Source organism: Elephas maximus, chromosome 8 (genome assembly GCF_024166365.1).
Source record: "Elephas maximus indicus isolate mEleMax1 chromosome 8, mEleMax1 primary haplotype, whole genome shotgun sequence".
Taxonomy (NCBI): Eukaryota; Metazoa; Chordata; class Mammalia; order Proboscidea; family Elephantidae; genus Elephas; species Elephas maximus.
This window is the reverse complement of record NC_064826.1, coordinates 119,643,100-119,657,514: the sequence shown is the minus strand read 5'-3', so window position 1 is coordinate 119,657,514 and position 14,415 is coordinate 119,643,100.

Here is a 14,415-nt window from a genome sequence, read left to right as displayed (position 1 = left end):
AGTAGAGCAGGAAACAAAACATAGCTGATTGATTCTAGGTAGGGGCCTTGCTAGGAAAGGATGGATTGGGATGCAAATTAACTTAAGTAAAAGCAAAACAAGAACCAAAATGTAATGGTGGAAATTATTGCCTTATACCTGAAAACACCCAGCATAAAGAAGAAACCTCAGGTGTGGTTCAGAGGACATCATCAGCTATCTCTATCTCTGTCTCCACTTGGCTCCCATGTATTGTCTTTGTCCTCAGCATGCTGTCTCCAGTTGCGATGATTCCTGGCAGGCTCAGGCTGGAATGGTCCATGGTTCCAGCCATCTCTGAATGAAAGCATCATTTCCCCAATACTTTAAACAAAGCCCTGGGTAGGCTGTGACTGGCCTGGTTAGGGCCATGTGCCTGTTCCTGAATCCATCACTGTGGCCTAGGAAGGCATTTATCTGACTGAACAGGCCAACCTGGAGCCTGAAATGTCATGGAGATGGGAGATGGTCCCTAAAGAGATGTGGGAGAGGAAAAAAAAAAAAAAGTGACCAACGGAGTGAATACAGAGACTTAGACACAAAGTCCACTTTCCCCTTCTGAATCTCAGATGAAGGAGTAGAAGATACAGAAGAGAAAGAAAGAGAGAGTATTCACAGCTGCATCACACTGTGATGCCCTGACTGCACAGAAGAATCACACACAAAACCAAGTCCTGACATATGTGATGGCCTGGTGGAACCTTGAGAACAACATGCTGGGTGAAGTCAGTCAAAAAGGTCGAGTACTGTATGATCCCACCAGAATAGGCAAGTATATAGAGACCAAAATTTATTAGTGGTTCCAAGGGCAGGAGGGCAAAGGAGTCACTGCTAAGGGAATACTGAGCTTTTGTTAAGGGTGATGAAAAAACCTGGAAATGGATAGTGATGATGTTTGTACAACATGATGAATGTAATTAATGTCACAGAACCATACATGTAAAAATGATGAAATGAAAAATATATTACATGTATATTTACTGCAATTTAAGAAAGAAGACAGATCACACAAAGCTTATCAATAGCCCTAAGTCTGGTCAGTTAGACAGCAATTCTTCTTCCTTAGAGTGGGAAAGGAGATGGACCAAAATAGGAAGGGTAGCACTGTAGGTATGTCTACTAGGAAGGGTAGCACTGTAGGTATGTCTACTGAGAGGAGCTTTCCCCCATAAGTGTCTCTGTCCAGGCCCTGGGAGCTATGTGTGTGTGTGTGTGTGTGTGTGTGTGTGTGTGTGTGAAGGGGGCAGTAGGGAAGGCATTGGGTACAGCAGACTTGGCCATAGCCCAGCAAAGCCACGTATTGTAGCATTCCTGAGAGGCTCTGAGCCCTGATGGTTTTCCACCTATGCCCTTTGCCAACAAATCCCTACCCAGAGATCCCCCCATTAAACTCTTGCTGAGTGTCAGGAAATTTGATGAGCTGAATGCCCAGTGTCAACATCAAGAGCTGGGTTTTCATGCTGTCCCATTTGTGCCACAGATGCAGGCCCAGGAGTCTTACTGTTCAGTTTGTATGGTGAGCTCCCCCATATTTCCTTCTGAAACACAGAGGGTGTGAATAAGAAGTAGATAAACAAGAATTCCAACAGTCCCATCAGACAGCAGGCCCTCCGGGGCAGGGACCTCTCTAACTTGACCTCAGTTCTCAGAAGCAGGACCACAGCTGTCGTGAGGAGGAGCTCATGGCCTCTGGGTTAATTGAGGAGGAGAAAGGATTCAGCATTCAAAGTTGAAAGAATGGGAGAAAGAGAGAAGACATATGGAAGGAATGCTAGAGGCTTGGAATTCTACCCCTACTCCCACCCCCTACCACTCTGGGAAGACAGGCTGGGCTCACATTCTCTTCTCCAGCTGGGTGTAAAGTAAGCTGTCTATGGGAATCTTGACAGTGATCTGCTTCCATGATCATTTAATCCTGCCCCTGTGAGCTAAGCAATCCCTGATGGAGCCCGGGTGCTGCGCATAGGGATGCTGGTGCACTGTCTAATAAGTTTAATTAACTTCCATTAGCTCACAAACCAGGCTCAAGTCCCCAAAGACAGGCACGGACATGGTAATGAATTTGTTTTTCCTCCTTTATATTTTCAAAGGGAGTATCTTTTAGGGGGCAGTTTGAGAACATATCAATTTGAGGTTTGTAGTCAAGACTAGAAGTAGACAGTAATTATATAAACTTTTAGAGCTCAGAGTGGATTCATCCAAGAAATTCAAGGTCTGAAGAGCTGTCTTAGCTCTCTTAACACCCCCTTCCCTCCAACTGCTTGAATCTTCCAGTGGAGGCCACATTATGACCACCTCACACATTATCATTATCACTTATAAAAGTGCCATCAAGTCGATTCTGACTCACAGCAACCCTATAGGACAGAGTAGAACTTCCCCATAGGGTTTCCAAGGAGTGGCTGATGTATTCGAACCACTGACCCTTTGGTTAGCAGCTGAGCTCTTAACCATTGCACCACCATATTATGGGACATATCAGGACTTCATTTCTCTTTCTGGCCAAGCAGTATTCCACTGTATGTATGTAGCATATTTTATCAATTCATCTGTTAATGAGAATTTAGCCTGCTTCCATCTTTTGGCTATTGTGAATACTGCTGCAGTGAACATTGGTGTACGTATGTCTGTTCATGTCTCTGCATTCAGGTCCTTTGGGTATATTCCTAGCAGTGGAATTTACCTTAGATCTACCATAATTTACCGTAGTTTTACCATATGACCCAGCAATTCCAGTGCAGCAGTATTCACAATGGAATGCTACTCAGCCAGAAAGAGAAATGAAGTCCTGATACATGCATGAGTAGAGCTTGAAGAGTAAAATAAGTCAGTCACAAAAGGACAATATTATATGACCTCACTTAAATACAAAGACCAAAACAGGCAAATATATAGAGACCAAAGTTTATTAGTGGTTACCAGGGGTGAAAAAAAAAAAAAAAAAAGAAAAAAAGGGTAAAGGGGGCATTATTTCTTATGGAGCACTGAGTTTCTGTTTAAGGTAATGGAAAATTGTTGTTGATTAAGAGTAATGGATACAAAGCTGATTAATGTAATAAATGTCAGTAAGTTGTATACCTGTAAAAAGTTGAATTTGCAAATGTTGTGTGATATGTATTTTTACAACAACAATAACAACAAAAAGGAGCAGCTGCTGAGGCTGCGTATATACAATCAAAACCTCATGGGATTTGGTTTCTTGGTTTGGAGGTTTAGGTCACGGTTCCACGGGACATTACAGTTAATTGGCCAAATTTGTTGGTAGTGCTTCTGTTCTACCACCTAGTTTGTTGCGTAGTGCTGGGGGTCTTAAAAGCTTGCAAATGACCAGATGGTGTACAGCAATAGGTCTCTATTTGTCTGGAGAGAGAGAGAAAAAAAGAAGAGTCAGTAATAGGAGGAGGAAAGGTAATGCATGGTCAATTGCCTCCATGAACAACTGCCTCTTTTGCCACAAGATCAGAAGAATTGGATGGTACCCAGCTACCATTACTGAATGTTTTGGTCAAAGATTTTAGAGGAGAATCCTGATCAAAAGGGGGAAAATGTAGAAGAGAATTTTGAATTCTCAAGAAATCCAGACTTACAGGAGCTAATGAGAATAGATAACCCCTGAAACTATTGCTCTGAGACAATATTTAAACCTTAAACCAAAAATATCCCCTGAAGTCTTCTTTAAACCAAACAATATTGTTGTTGTTGGGTGCTGTCAAGTCTATTTTGACTCATGGAGACCCTATGTAACAGAGTAGAACTGCCCCATAGTGTTTTCTCGGCTGTAATCTTTATAGAAGCAGATTGCCAGGTCTTTCTCCCACAGATTCGCTGGATGGAGGGTGGGGAGGCTCTCACACCTATTTTCTCATTGACTTCTCACACAGATGAGGAGGAAGGTGGCATTACCACTATTGGTCACAAAGGACGTGTATGGGATAGGTCCACCTCTTCATGCCCCCTGTGAAACGATGGCCACAGGTCAGCCTCTCAGTTTCTCCAGGAGGAAGTTGCTTAAGGCAGATGCTTCTTGAGTACAGTGGGGGTGCTGTACCTGCCCTCTGGGGCTGAGACCCTGCCTGGGATCTCTCCTACTCCTACGGTGCCCCACCAATGTCCCTGCAGCAGTCACATATGGGACTCAGGGGAAGTCTCCAAGCAGTTCTGGTCTCACAGGTCTAGGTGGCTAGCAAAACTAGAGGAATGGCCTAGGGTGTGATGAGGCAGAAATGGGGGTCAGCCACCACACCCCTCTTCTTGCCCCCACTCCTCATAGCACCCACAGAAGGAAGAGTGCCAGGTGCTCCACACACCCTCTTGTGTCTTGTTCATGACACTGCCCTCCCCCCCCACCTTCTCCCCAGTTCCCACTTTCCCATTTTTCTGGGGAGGATACATTGCCCCAAAGCAAAGTTCATATCTTTTTTCCCCTCCTCTTGGGTCTTCTAAATTTTTTCGATTGACTTTCCAAGCACCCCTGGCCCCAGCAAACCCGTTAAAAGGTTTTTATCTTCAGAACACAAAATTGGAGCTGCTGACTTGCTTGGGATAGTGGGGAGGGAGGAATATTGATTCCCTGGTCTATGGTCGTAGTGGTGGGAGGACATGGAAGATGCATAGGCTCTTTCCCACTGCCTGCAAGATATGCAAGAAAGCAGGAACTTTCTATCCTGGGGATATTTGTTCTTTCATCTATCTAAGGTCTGGGGATATTTATTCTTTCATCTATCTGGGTGGCACAAACAATTTGTGCTGGACTATATTAACCTAAAGGTTTGTGGCTTGAACCCAGAGGCTCCATGGAAGAAAAGCCTGGTGATCTGTTTCCATAATGATTACAACCAAGAAAACCCCATGGAGCAGTGCTATTCTGTAACACATGGGATCACCATGAGTCATAATGGACTCAACAGCAATGGGTTTGGCTTTTAGTTTTTTTAATCACTTTATCTATCTATCTGTCTATCTATCTGTCTGTCTGTGTCTGTCGGTCTATGGATCTATCGGTCTATGGATCTCTCGGTCTATCTGTCTGTCTGTCTATCTATCTATCTGTTTATCTATCTTCTGGGGATATTTCTATTCTGGAAATATTCTGGTAGTATTTTAATCTAACTTTTTTTTTTTTTTTTTTATATAACAGCAAGCAGTTCCACCTTGAGATCAGGGACCTCCACCTGATTCATTCGCCTTGAGAACAGAGACCTCCATCTAGTTCATTCCCATGGTGCTGCCTGTTGAGCCCACAGCCCACGCTTACCAGGCATTCACCCTTCCTCACATCTGGTGATGTCAGAAAGCTTTTCTGGGGTGAACTTGTCAAGAGGTGGTGCAAGTCCAAATGCTGACATTCTCCTCTGGCTAGTGTGGTTGGGGTCAGGGAGGAAAAGTGGTCTCAGTTTATCCTCCCTATTATGGATTGAATTGTGCTCCCACCCCCCACCCCATGTATGTCAACTTGGCTAGGCCATGATTCCCAGTATTGTGTGATTATCTCCCATTTTGTCATCTGATGTGATTTTCCTATGTGTTGTAAACCCTACCTCTATGATGTTAATGAGGCAGGATTAGAGGCAGTTATGTTAATGGGGCAGGAGTCAATCTATAAGATCAGGTTGTATCTTGAACCAATTTCTTTTGAGATATAAAAGAGAGAATCAAGCAGAGAGATGAGAGGACCTCGTACCACCAAGAATGTAGTGCCAGAAGCAGAGCGTATCCTTTGGATCTGGGATACCTGCACTGAGAAACTTCTAGACCAGGGGAAGATTTATGACAAGGACTTTCCTCCAGAGCCAACAAGGAGAGAAAGCTTTCCTCTGGAGCTGGCACCCTGAATTCAGACTTCTAGCCTACTAGAGTGTGAGAGAATAAATTTCTGTTTGTTAAAGCCATCAACTTGTGGTATTTCTGTTATAGCAGCCTTAAATAACTAGGACACTCCTTCACTGAGACAAGGAAACTGAAACACATTACAGGAAAATGATTTCTGAAGGTGCTGACGCTGACAAAAGCAGAACCGGGCTTTGTATCTACATAGTCTGACTCCACATCAGAGACCCACCCAAGCCTCAGGCTGACCATGAGCCTATAATACCAGGAAAACCATGAGTGTCTTGGTGCCAAAATCTCAAAGGTTGGAGTTAATGATCTGGTTATAAATATCGTCTCCTTTATTCATCAACTGGTTGATCTTAGGCAAAGAATAATAACAACCTATCCACGTGTCCTCAGAGGAGTCTCCAAGAAGCAGCAGCAAGCTGACATTGCCTGAAGAACCCAGACAATGCCAAGAACCCAACACTGCAACAGTGTGGTTGGCTGAGAGTCTGATCACAGAAAAGATGGACCTCAGACCCCTTCTACATCCTTCATCTGGTTATTATTCCCACACTCTCATCGGGAGACAGAGGTTTACTCTGTAGAAACAGAACCAGAGAGGATCCAGATCTTGGGCCCCAGGAGCAAGAGAGGCAGGCAGAGCAGGTGGGTAGGGCAAGAAGAGAGGGAAGGGAGTAAGACTGAGCATTGCCTGTCTAATAAGCAGATATCCACAGCCCTTGCCTGGCCTGTGCCCTGAATGCCAGCAAGGCAGAATGGGAACCCTTGGAATAGAGGATTTTTGAGAACTGGCACCCTCATAGTTAAGGATCCCAGATGGTGGTAGGAGAAAAAGTCTGCCAGTGGCCAATCACCAGTAAGTAAAAGAACCCAGAACTTCTTGCCAGCTCTAGAGTATCAGACTCTTAAATGTGAGGGCAGCCTCCATTGCAAAGACAAAAAAACAAAAATGCAAACCTAGAGGAAATAAAATAAGTCCTAAGAAGAAAACCTCTTTATTGCAAATATCTTTAATATCCTAGAAAAGATTTAAAAAAAAAAAAATCTGTGAAAAAAGAACAGAACAACCAGAAAACACAAATATTTCTTGGAATTAAGAAAAATATTATAAATAATTATTTAAAATAAAGAGTTGGAAGATAAAGTCAAGGATATTTTCCAGAAAGCAGAGCAAAAGGCATAGAAAAAATATGAGAGAATGAATTAGATAATTAGAAGGCCAATCCAGGATAAACCAGCCATTTTTCTAAAAATCCTTGAATCTATTTATTGGAGAATGATATTAGAAACCAAGATCTGGGTGCTGGATAAGATCTGGATGCTGGATGTGCTCATCGCCACTGGGGTGTCATTGCTTCTAGGCCTTCTCAGCAGGTATAGCTAGTAAACATTTGTGTGTATACTAATCTGTGTACACACACACACCTGTCTATATCTATATTAGTCAAAACAAGAATTGATAAATATGTCTCCAACTCTTACCCAGTACCACATTGTTCAGTCTAAACTTGTTCCCTAGCTTATCTGAACCTCTCACTCCAACAGGGAGAAACCTAGCTCCCATCATCCACCCTTCACCATCCATTGACTTAATTGTTCAATTCCAGTACACATGTACAGCAGTTTCAGAATTGTTTGCCCATACCACTGTGAGAAACAACTTTACCAAACACAGTACAGTACTTACGTACAGTTACTTTTGCCTTTAGTCTAAAAGACTTAGGTCAGTACCTTCCCCCACCCTGTTCTATGAGGTTGTTTCATATATTTATAATATAATTAGATTCTTTTGTTACATTCTTCATTCCCTCATGGGATCCTCTGAACTCCTAAATGATTTTAAAAAAACCCTGCATACCGGAAGATTCAGTGTTAGTACTATGGATTTTGACAAATGCATGGTGTCATGCATCCACCATTAGAGTATCATACAGAATAGTTTCACCACCTTAAAAAAGGTATAATTACTCCAATCTTTTCTAAAGGTTCCGCCAAGGTGGTGAATAGTCAGATGCGTCCTGTGGTCCCTCTTACAACAAAGACCAGTAAAAACAAGTGAATTGATTATATATGACAATCTAGAAGCCCTGAACATCAATGACAAAGTTGAGGAGTTGGACTGGGTCGCAGGGGGAGGGAAAGACAGTTCAGAAGCAGTGAAGAAGTGCCAGACCTGACCTAGTTGGCACCCTGCTGCCTGGATTGTTTGGTGAAAGTAGGCTGAGGCAAGCAGTAGTGCTAGGGACATGCTTTACCAAGGCGGGGGCAGGGGGTGGATCTTAGCAGCAGAGGGTCTACAAGCCTCTGGAGCCAGATGGAAGTGGCACTGGATCTGCAAAAGTTAAATGCAAGTGTCTAACCTACTGTGAGGGATCAAAATAACCCTTCTTCCTCTGGGAAGTGCCCCTCTGGGAAATGCCTCTCTTCCCCTCTCTTGCCCCTTCCCTGCTCTGTTCCGGTCCCAGGCCATCAGTCAGTGTTCAGTGGTTGCTGGGCCCCCTAGGCTGGAAGTGTGACCCATCTTGCCTGAGGCAGTCTCCCACCTTTGGGGAGGGAACAAATAAACAAATGAATAGTAATAATAAAAAAAGGAAAACACCGGCTTTCCTAAGCTGGGTGATAAGGACTAACCATGCCTAAACCAGTCTCTTAGCTTTAAAAAATTGCCATGCCTACTAAGCTGGGAACTCAGGGCAGGCACTGCCCCTTTGGCTACACACAGGCATAAGGGGTTCACAGACTTCAAATGTCTTCCACCCCTGCCTAGACCTGTGTGGGCCCATTCAACAGCATAGGCCCTCATTAGCATAGTACAACAGGGTGTATAAAAAAACCATTTACCTGATGCCTATTTTCAACTGCAATAGCTAAGGGAGAATGGCAGATTCATGACATTTGACACTGCCCTGTCCATTAAGCAGGGTCCTCACCCACCTACATCAGGGGCCTGAGGACTGGCAGCTTCACCCACACCACCTAGCCACCCACAACAGGGGTCTAAGAATAAGTGGTGGCTCCCAGCCCTTACAGTCAGCAGCAATGGGTGCCCAAATTTGGGCTACAAAACCACCCATCTAAGTGCCCTGGGGGAGAGGAATACGCCTTCCACCTAGGCACCCAGGGATAGCCCCCTACCTTGCTCAGCACAAAACCACCTACTGCAGCCAGATACCTGTGCCTGCTCCAATCACCCCTACATTGCCCTGCCTTTCTAGGGCTGTAAGTGAGAGCCTGCACCACATGCTCAGTGACCGACAACTTGGACACCTGAGCTGAATCCACACAAGAAAAGTAAATGGATTCCTGGGCTCACATACTTTGTAGCAGCTCTAACCACCTGGTGACAGGACGTGAGAGCTTCAAAGACACCAAAATCAAGGTAGCCCACATGACCAGCCTGTTTGGGCATATCAAAACAAAACAAGAAGCTAGGACACAGTAAGCAAACATACAATAAAAATATGTAATAACTCACTGATGACTCGGAGAAACCAGTCAACATCAAATTACATAAAGAGGCAGACCATGATGGCTTCAGCAAGTGACCATGATGAAGAACCAAGAAACCTCTTGGAGGAAGAGAAAGTCTTGGAATTACCAGAGGTAGAATTCAAAAGATTAACATACAGAGCTCTTCAAGAGATCATCAGGAAGGAGATCAAGCAAAACCCAGACCAACCCAAGGAACACACATACAAAGCAATAGAGGAATTTAGAAAAGCTATACAAGAGCAGAATGGCAAATGTAACAGGCTGCTAGAATCCATAGAATCCATGGAGAGACAGCAAATAGAAATCCAAAAGAGTAACAATAAAATTTCAGAATTGGACAACTCTATACAAAGTCAAAGTCATAGGAGCAGAATTGAGGCAATGGAAGTCAGAATTAGTGAGATTGAAGATAAAGCACTGGACACCAACTTATTTGAGGAAAAATCAGATAAAAGAATTTTAAAAATGAAAGAAAAACCCTAAGATTATGTAGAACTCTGTCAAGAGGAATAACACACGAGTGGTTAGAGTACCAGAACAGGGGTGGATAACAGAAAATACAGAGAGAATTGTTGAAGATTTGCTGGCAGAAAACTTCCCTAATATCATGAAAGAGGAGGAGATATCTATCCAAGAAACTCATCAAACCCCACACAGGGTAGATCCCAAAAGAAAGTCACCAAGGCATATTATAATCTACAATCAAACTTGCCAAAACCAAAGGTAAAGAGAGAATTTTAAGAGTGGCTAGGGGTAAATGAAAAGTCACCTACAAAAGAGAGTCAATAAGGCTAAGCTCTAATTACTCAGCAGAAACCATGCTGGCGAGAAGGCACTAGGATGACATATATAAAGCCTTGAAGGGAAAAAATTGCCAGCCAAGAATTATATATCCTGCAAAACTGTCTCTCAAATATGAAGGTGAAATCAGGGCATTTCCAGATAAATGGAAGTTAAGGGAATTTGCAAAAACCAAACCAAAATGAAAAGAAATACTGAAGGAAGTCCTCCAGCTGGAGAATCAATAATATCAGATAATAAACCAAGACTAGAAAACAGGACAGAACAACCAGATATCAATCCAGATAGGGAAGTCACAAAAATAAGTCAAAGCTAAAGCACTGAAAATAGGGAAACGGACCTCCATATGCAAAAGATAACAACATTAAAACAAAAAGGAGGGACTAAATAGATAGTCATGGAACTTTCACATGGAGAGGAAGTTAAGGTGATATCAAGAAATAAAAGATTAGTTTAAACTTAGAAAAATAGAGGCAAATTTTTAGGTAACCACAAAGGAAACTAACAAATCTACACAGCAAAATAAAAAAGAAGAAAAACATAAAGACTCAGTAAATGCAAAATTAACAATGAAAAGGATGAAAAGAAAATACATAAAGAAAAGTGACTCATTACAGAAAATTAAGTGGAACAAAGATACTGTCAACACCACACACACAAATATATCAAAATGACAGCACTAAACTCTACCTGTCAATAATCACACTGAATATTAATGGACTAAATGCACCAATAAAGATGCAGAGACTGGCAGAATAGATTAAAAAAAAAAAAAACATCTGTCTATATGCTGCCTACAAGAGACACACTTTAGACTCAAAGACACAAACAACTAAAACTCAAAGGACAGAAAAAAATATAAAGCAAACAACAATCAAAAAAGAGCGGGAGTGGCCACATTAATCTCTGACAAAATAGGCTTTAAAGGAAAACCCACCACAAAGGATAAGGAAGGACACAATATAATGATTAAAGGGTCAATACACCAGGAAGACATAACCATAATAAATATTTATGCACACAATGACAGGGCTTCAAAATACATAAAACAAACTCAAACAGCATTGAAAACAGAAATATACAGCTTCACAATAGTAATAGAAATTTAACCCACCACTTTCAGTGAAGGACAGAATATCTAGAGTGAAGCTCAATAAAGACACAGAAGATCTAAGGGCCACAATCAACCAACTTGATCTCATAGACATATACAGGATTCTCCACGCAACAGCCACACAGTGTACTTTCTTTTCCAATGCACATGAAACATTCTCCACAATAGACCACATATGAGGCCACAAAGCAAGCCTTAACAGAATCCAAAACATCTTTTCTGACCATAAAGTCATAAAAATAGAAATCAATAACAGAAAAAGCAAGGTGGAAAAAAAATCAAATACATGGAAACTGAACAACAGTTTGCTCAAAAACTACTGGGTTATAGAAGAAATCAAAGATGAAATAAAGAAATTCGTATAATCAAATGAGAATAAAAACACATCCTACCAAAACCTTTGGAACACAGCAAAAGCAGTGCTCAGAAGTCAATTTATAGCAATAAATGCACACATCCAAAGAGAAGAAAAGGCCAAAATCAAAACTTTAACCTTACAACTCGAACAAATAGAAAGAGAGCAGCAAAATGAACCTCAGGCACCAGAAGAAAGCAAATAATAAAAATTAGAGCAGAAATAAATGAAATAGAGAATAGAAAATCAATTGAAAGCATCAACTAGACCAAAAGCTGGTTCTTCAAAAAGATCAACAAAATTGATAAATCACTAGCCAAACTGACAAAAGACAAACAGGAGAGGAAGCAAATAATCTGAATAAGAAATGAGGTGGCTGATATCACAACAGATCCAACTGAAAGTAAAAGAATCGTAACAGAATACTATGAAAAATTGTATTCCAGTAAATTTGAAAGCCTAGAGGAAAAGGACAGTGTCATGGATTGAATTATGTTCCTCCAAAAATGTGTGTATCAACTTGGTTAGGCTATGATTCCCAGTATTGTGTGGCTGTCCTCTATTTTGTGACTAATTTTATGTTGAGAGGATTCGAGTGGGACTGTAACACCACCCTTGCTCAGGTCACCTCCCTGATCTAAGGTAAAAGGAGTTTCCCTTGGGTGTGGCCTGCACCACTGTTTATCTCTCAAGAGATAAAAGGAAAGGGAAACAAGCAGACAGTTGGGGAATTCATACCACCAAGAAAGAAGCACTGGGAGCAGAGCGTGTCCTTTAGACCTGGGGTTCCTGTGCAGAGAAGCTCCTAGTCCAGGGGAAGATTGAGGACAAAGACCTTCCTCCAGAGCCGACTGAGTGAGACAGTCTTCCTCTGGAGCTGACACCCTGAATTTGGACTTTTAGCCTACTTATTGTGAGGAAATAAATTTCTCTTTGTTAAATACTTGTGGTATTGCTGTTATGGCAACACTAGATAACTAAGACAGAAATATTTCTGGAAACATACTACCTACCTAAACTAACACAAACTCAAAACCAAAAACCCATTGTTCTCAAGCCAATTCCGACTTATAGTGACCCTATAGGACAGAGTAGAACTGTCCCATAGAGTTCCCAAGGAACACCTGGTGGATTTGAACTGCAGACTTTTGGTTAGCAGCCATAGCACTTAACCACTCCACCAGCAGGGTTAAACAAACAGAGGTAGAAAACAAACAAAACAACTAAACCTGTAACAAAGAAGAGATTGAAGAGGTAATTAAAAAAACTCCCAACAAAAAAAAACTCTGGCCCTGACAGCTTCGTTGGAGAATTCTACCAAACTTTAAGAGTTAACACCAGTACTACTAAAGGTATTTCAGAGCAGAAAAGCATGCAATACCCCTGAGCTCATTCTATGAGGCCAGCATAAGCCTGACACCAAAACCAGGTGAAGACACTACTAAAAAAGAAAATTACAGATCAGTTTCCCTCATGAACATAGACACAAAAATCCTTATCAAAATTTTAGCCAATAGAATTCAACAGCATATCAAAAATATAATTCATCATGACCAAGTGGAATTCATATCAGGTATGCAGGGATGGTTCAACATTAGAAAAACAATTGATGTAATCCATCACATAAATAAAACAAAAGAGAAGAATTGCATGATCTTACCAACTGATGCAGAAAAGGCATTTGACAAAGCCCAACACCTATTCATGATAAAATATGAATAGAAGGGAAATTCCTTCACATCGTAAAGAGCATTTATACTAAGCCAACAGCCAACATCATCCTAAATGCGGAGAGTCTGACAGAATTGCCTTTGAGAACGGGAACCAAACAAGGATGCCTTTACCACCACTCTTATTCAACATTGTGCTGGAGGTCCTAGCCAGAGCAAAAAGGTAATAAAAAGAAATAAAAACATCCAAATTGGTAAGAAAGAAGTAAAAGTATCTCTATTTAGAGATGATATGATCTTATATACAGAATACCCCAAAGAATCCACAAGAAAACTACTAGAACTAACAGAAGATTTCAACAAAGTATTAGGATACAAGATAAAAATACAGAATCAGTTGGACTTGTCTACACCAACAAAGAGAACTTTGAAAAGGAAATCACCAAATCAATACCATTTACAATAGCCCCAAGAAGATGAAATACTTAGGAATAAACCTAACCAGAGATCTAAAAGACCTATATAAAGAAATCTACAAGACCCTACTGCAAGAAACCAAGAGACCTACATAAGTGGAAAAACATACCATGCTCGTGGATAGGAAGACTCAACATTGTGAAAAAGTCAATTCTACCCAAAGTGATCTACAGATACAATGTAATTCTGATCCAAATTCCAATGACATTTTTTAGTGAGATGGAGAAAAAAATCACCAGCTTCACATGGAAAGGGAAGAGGCACCTCGTAAGTAAAGCATTACTGAAGAAGAACAAATTGTGAGGCCTCATGCTGCCTGATTTTAGAATATATTATACCGCCACAGTAGTCAGAACAGCCTGGTGCTGGTATAACAGTAGATATGTAGGCCAATGGAACAGAATTGAGAATCCAGACATAAATTCATCCACCTATGAGCAGCTGATATTTGACAAAGGCCTGAAGTCCATTAAATGGGGGAAAAAACAGTCTCTAACAAATGGTGCTGGCATAACTGGATAATAATCTGCAAAAAATATGAAATAATACCCACATGTCACACCATGCACAAAAACTAACTCAAAATGGATCAAAGACCTAAATATAAAACCTAAAATGATAAAGATCATGGAAGAAAAAATAAGGACAATGCT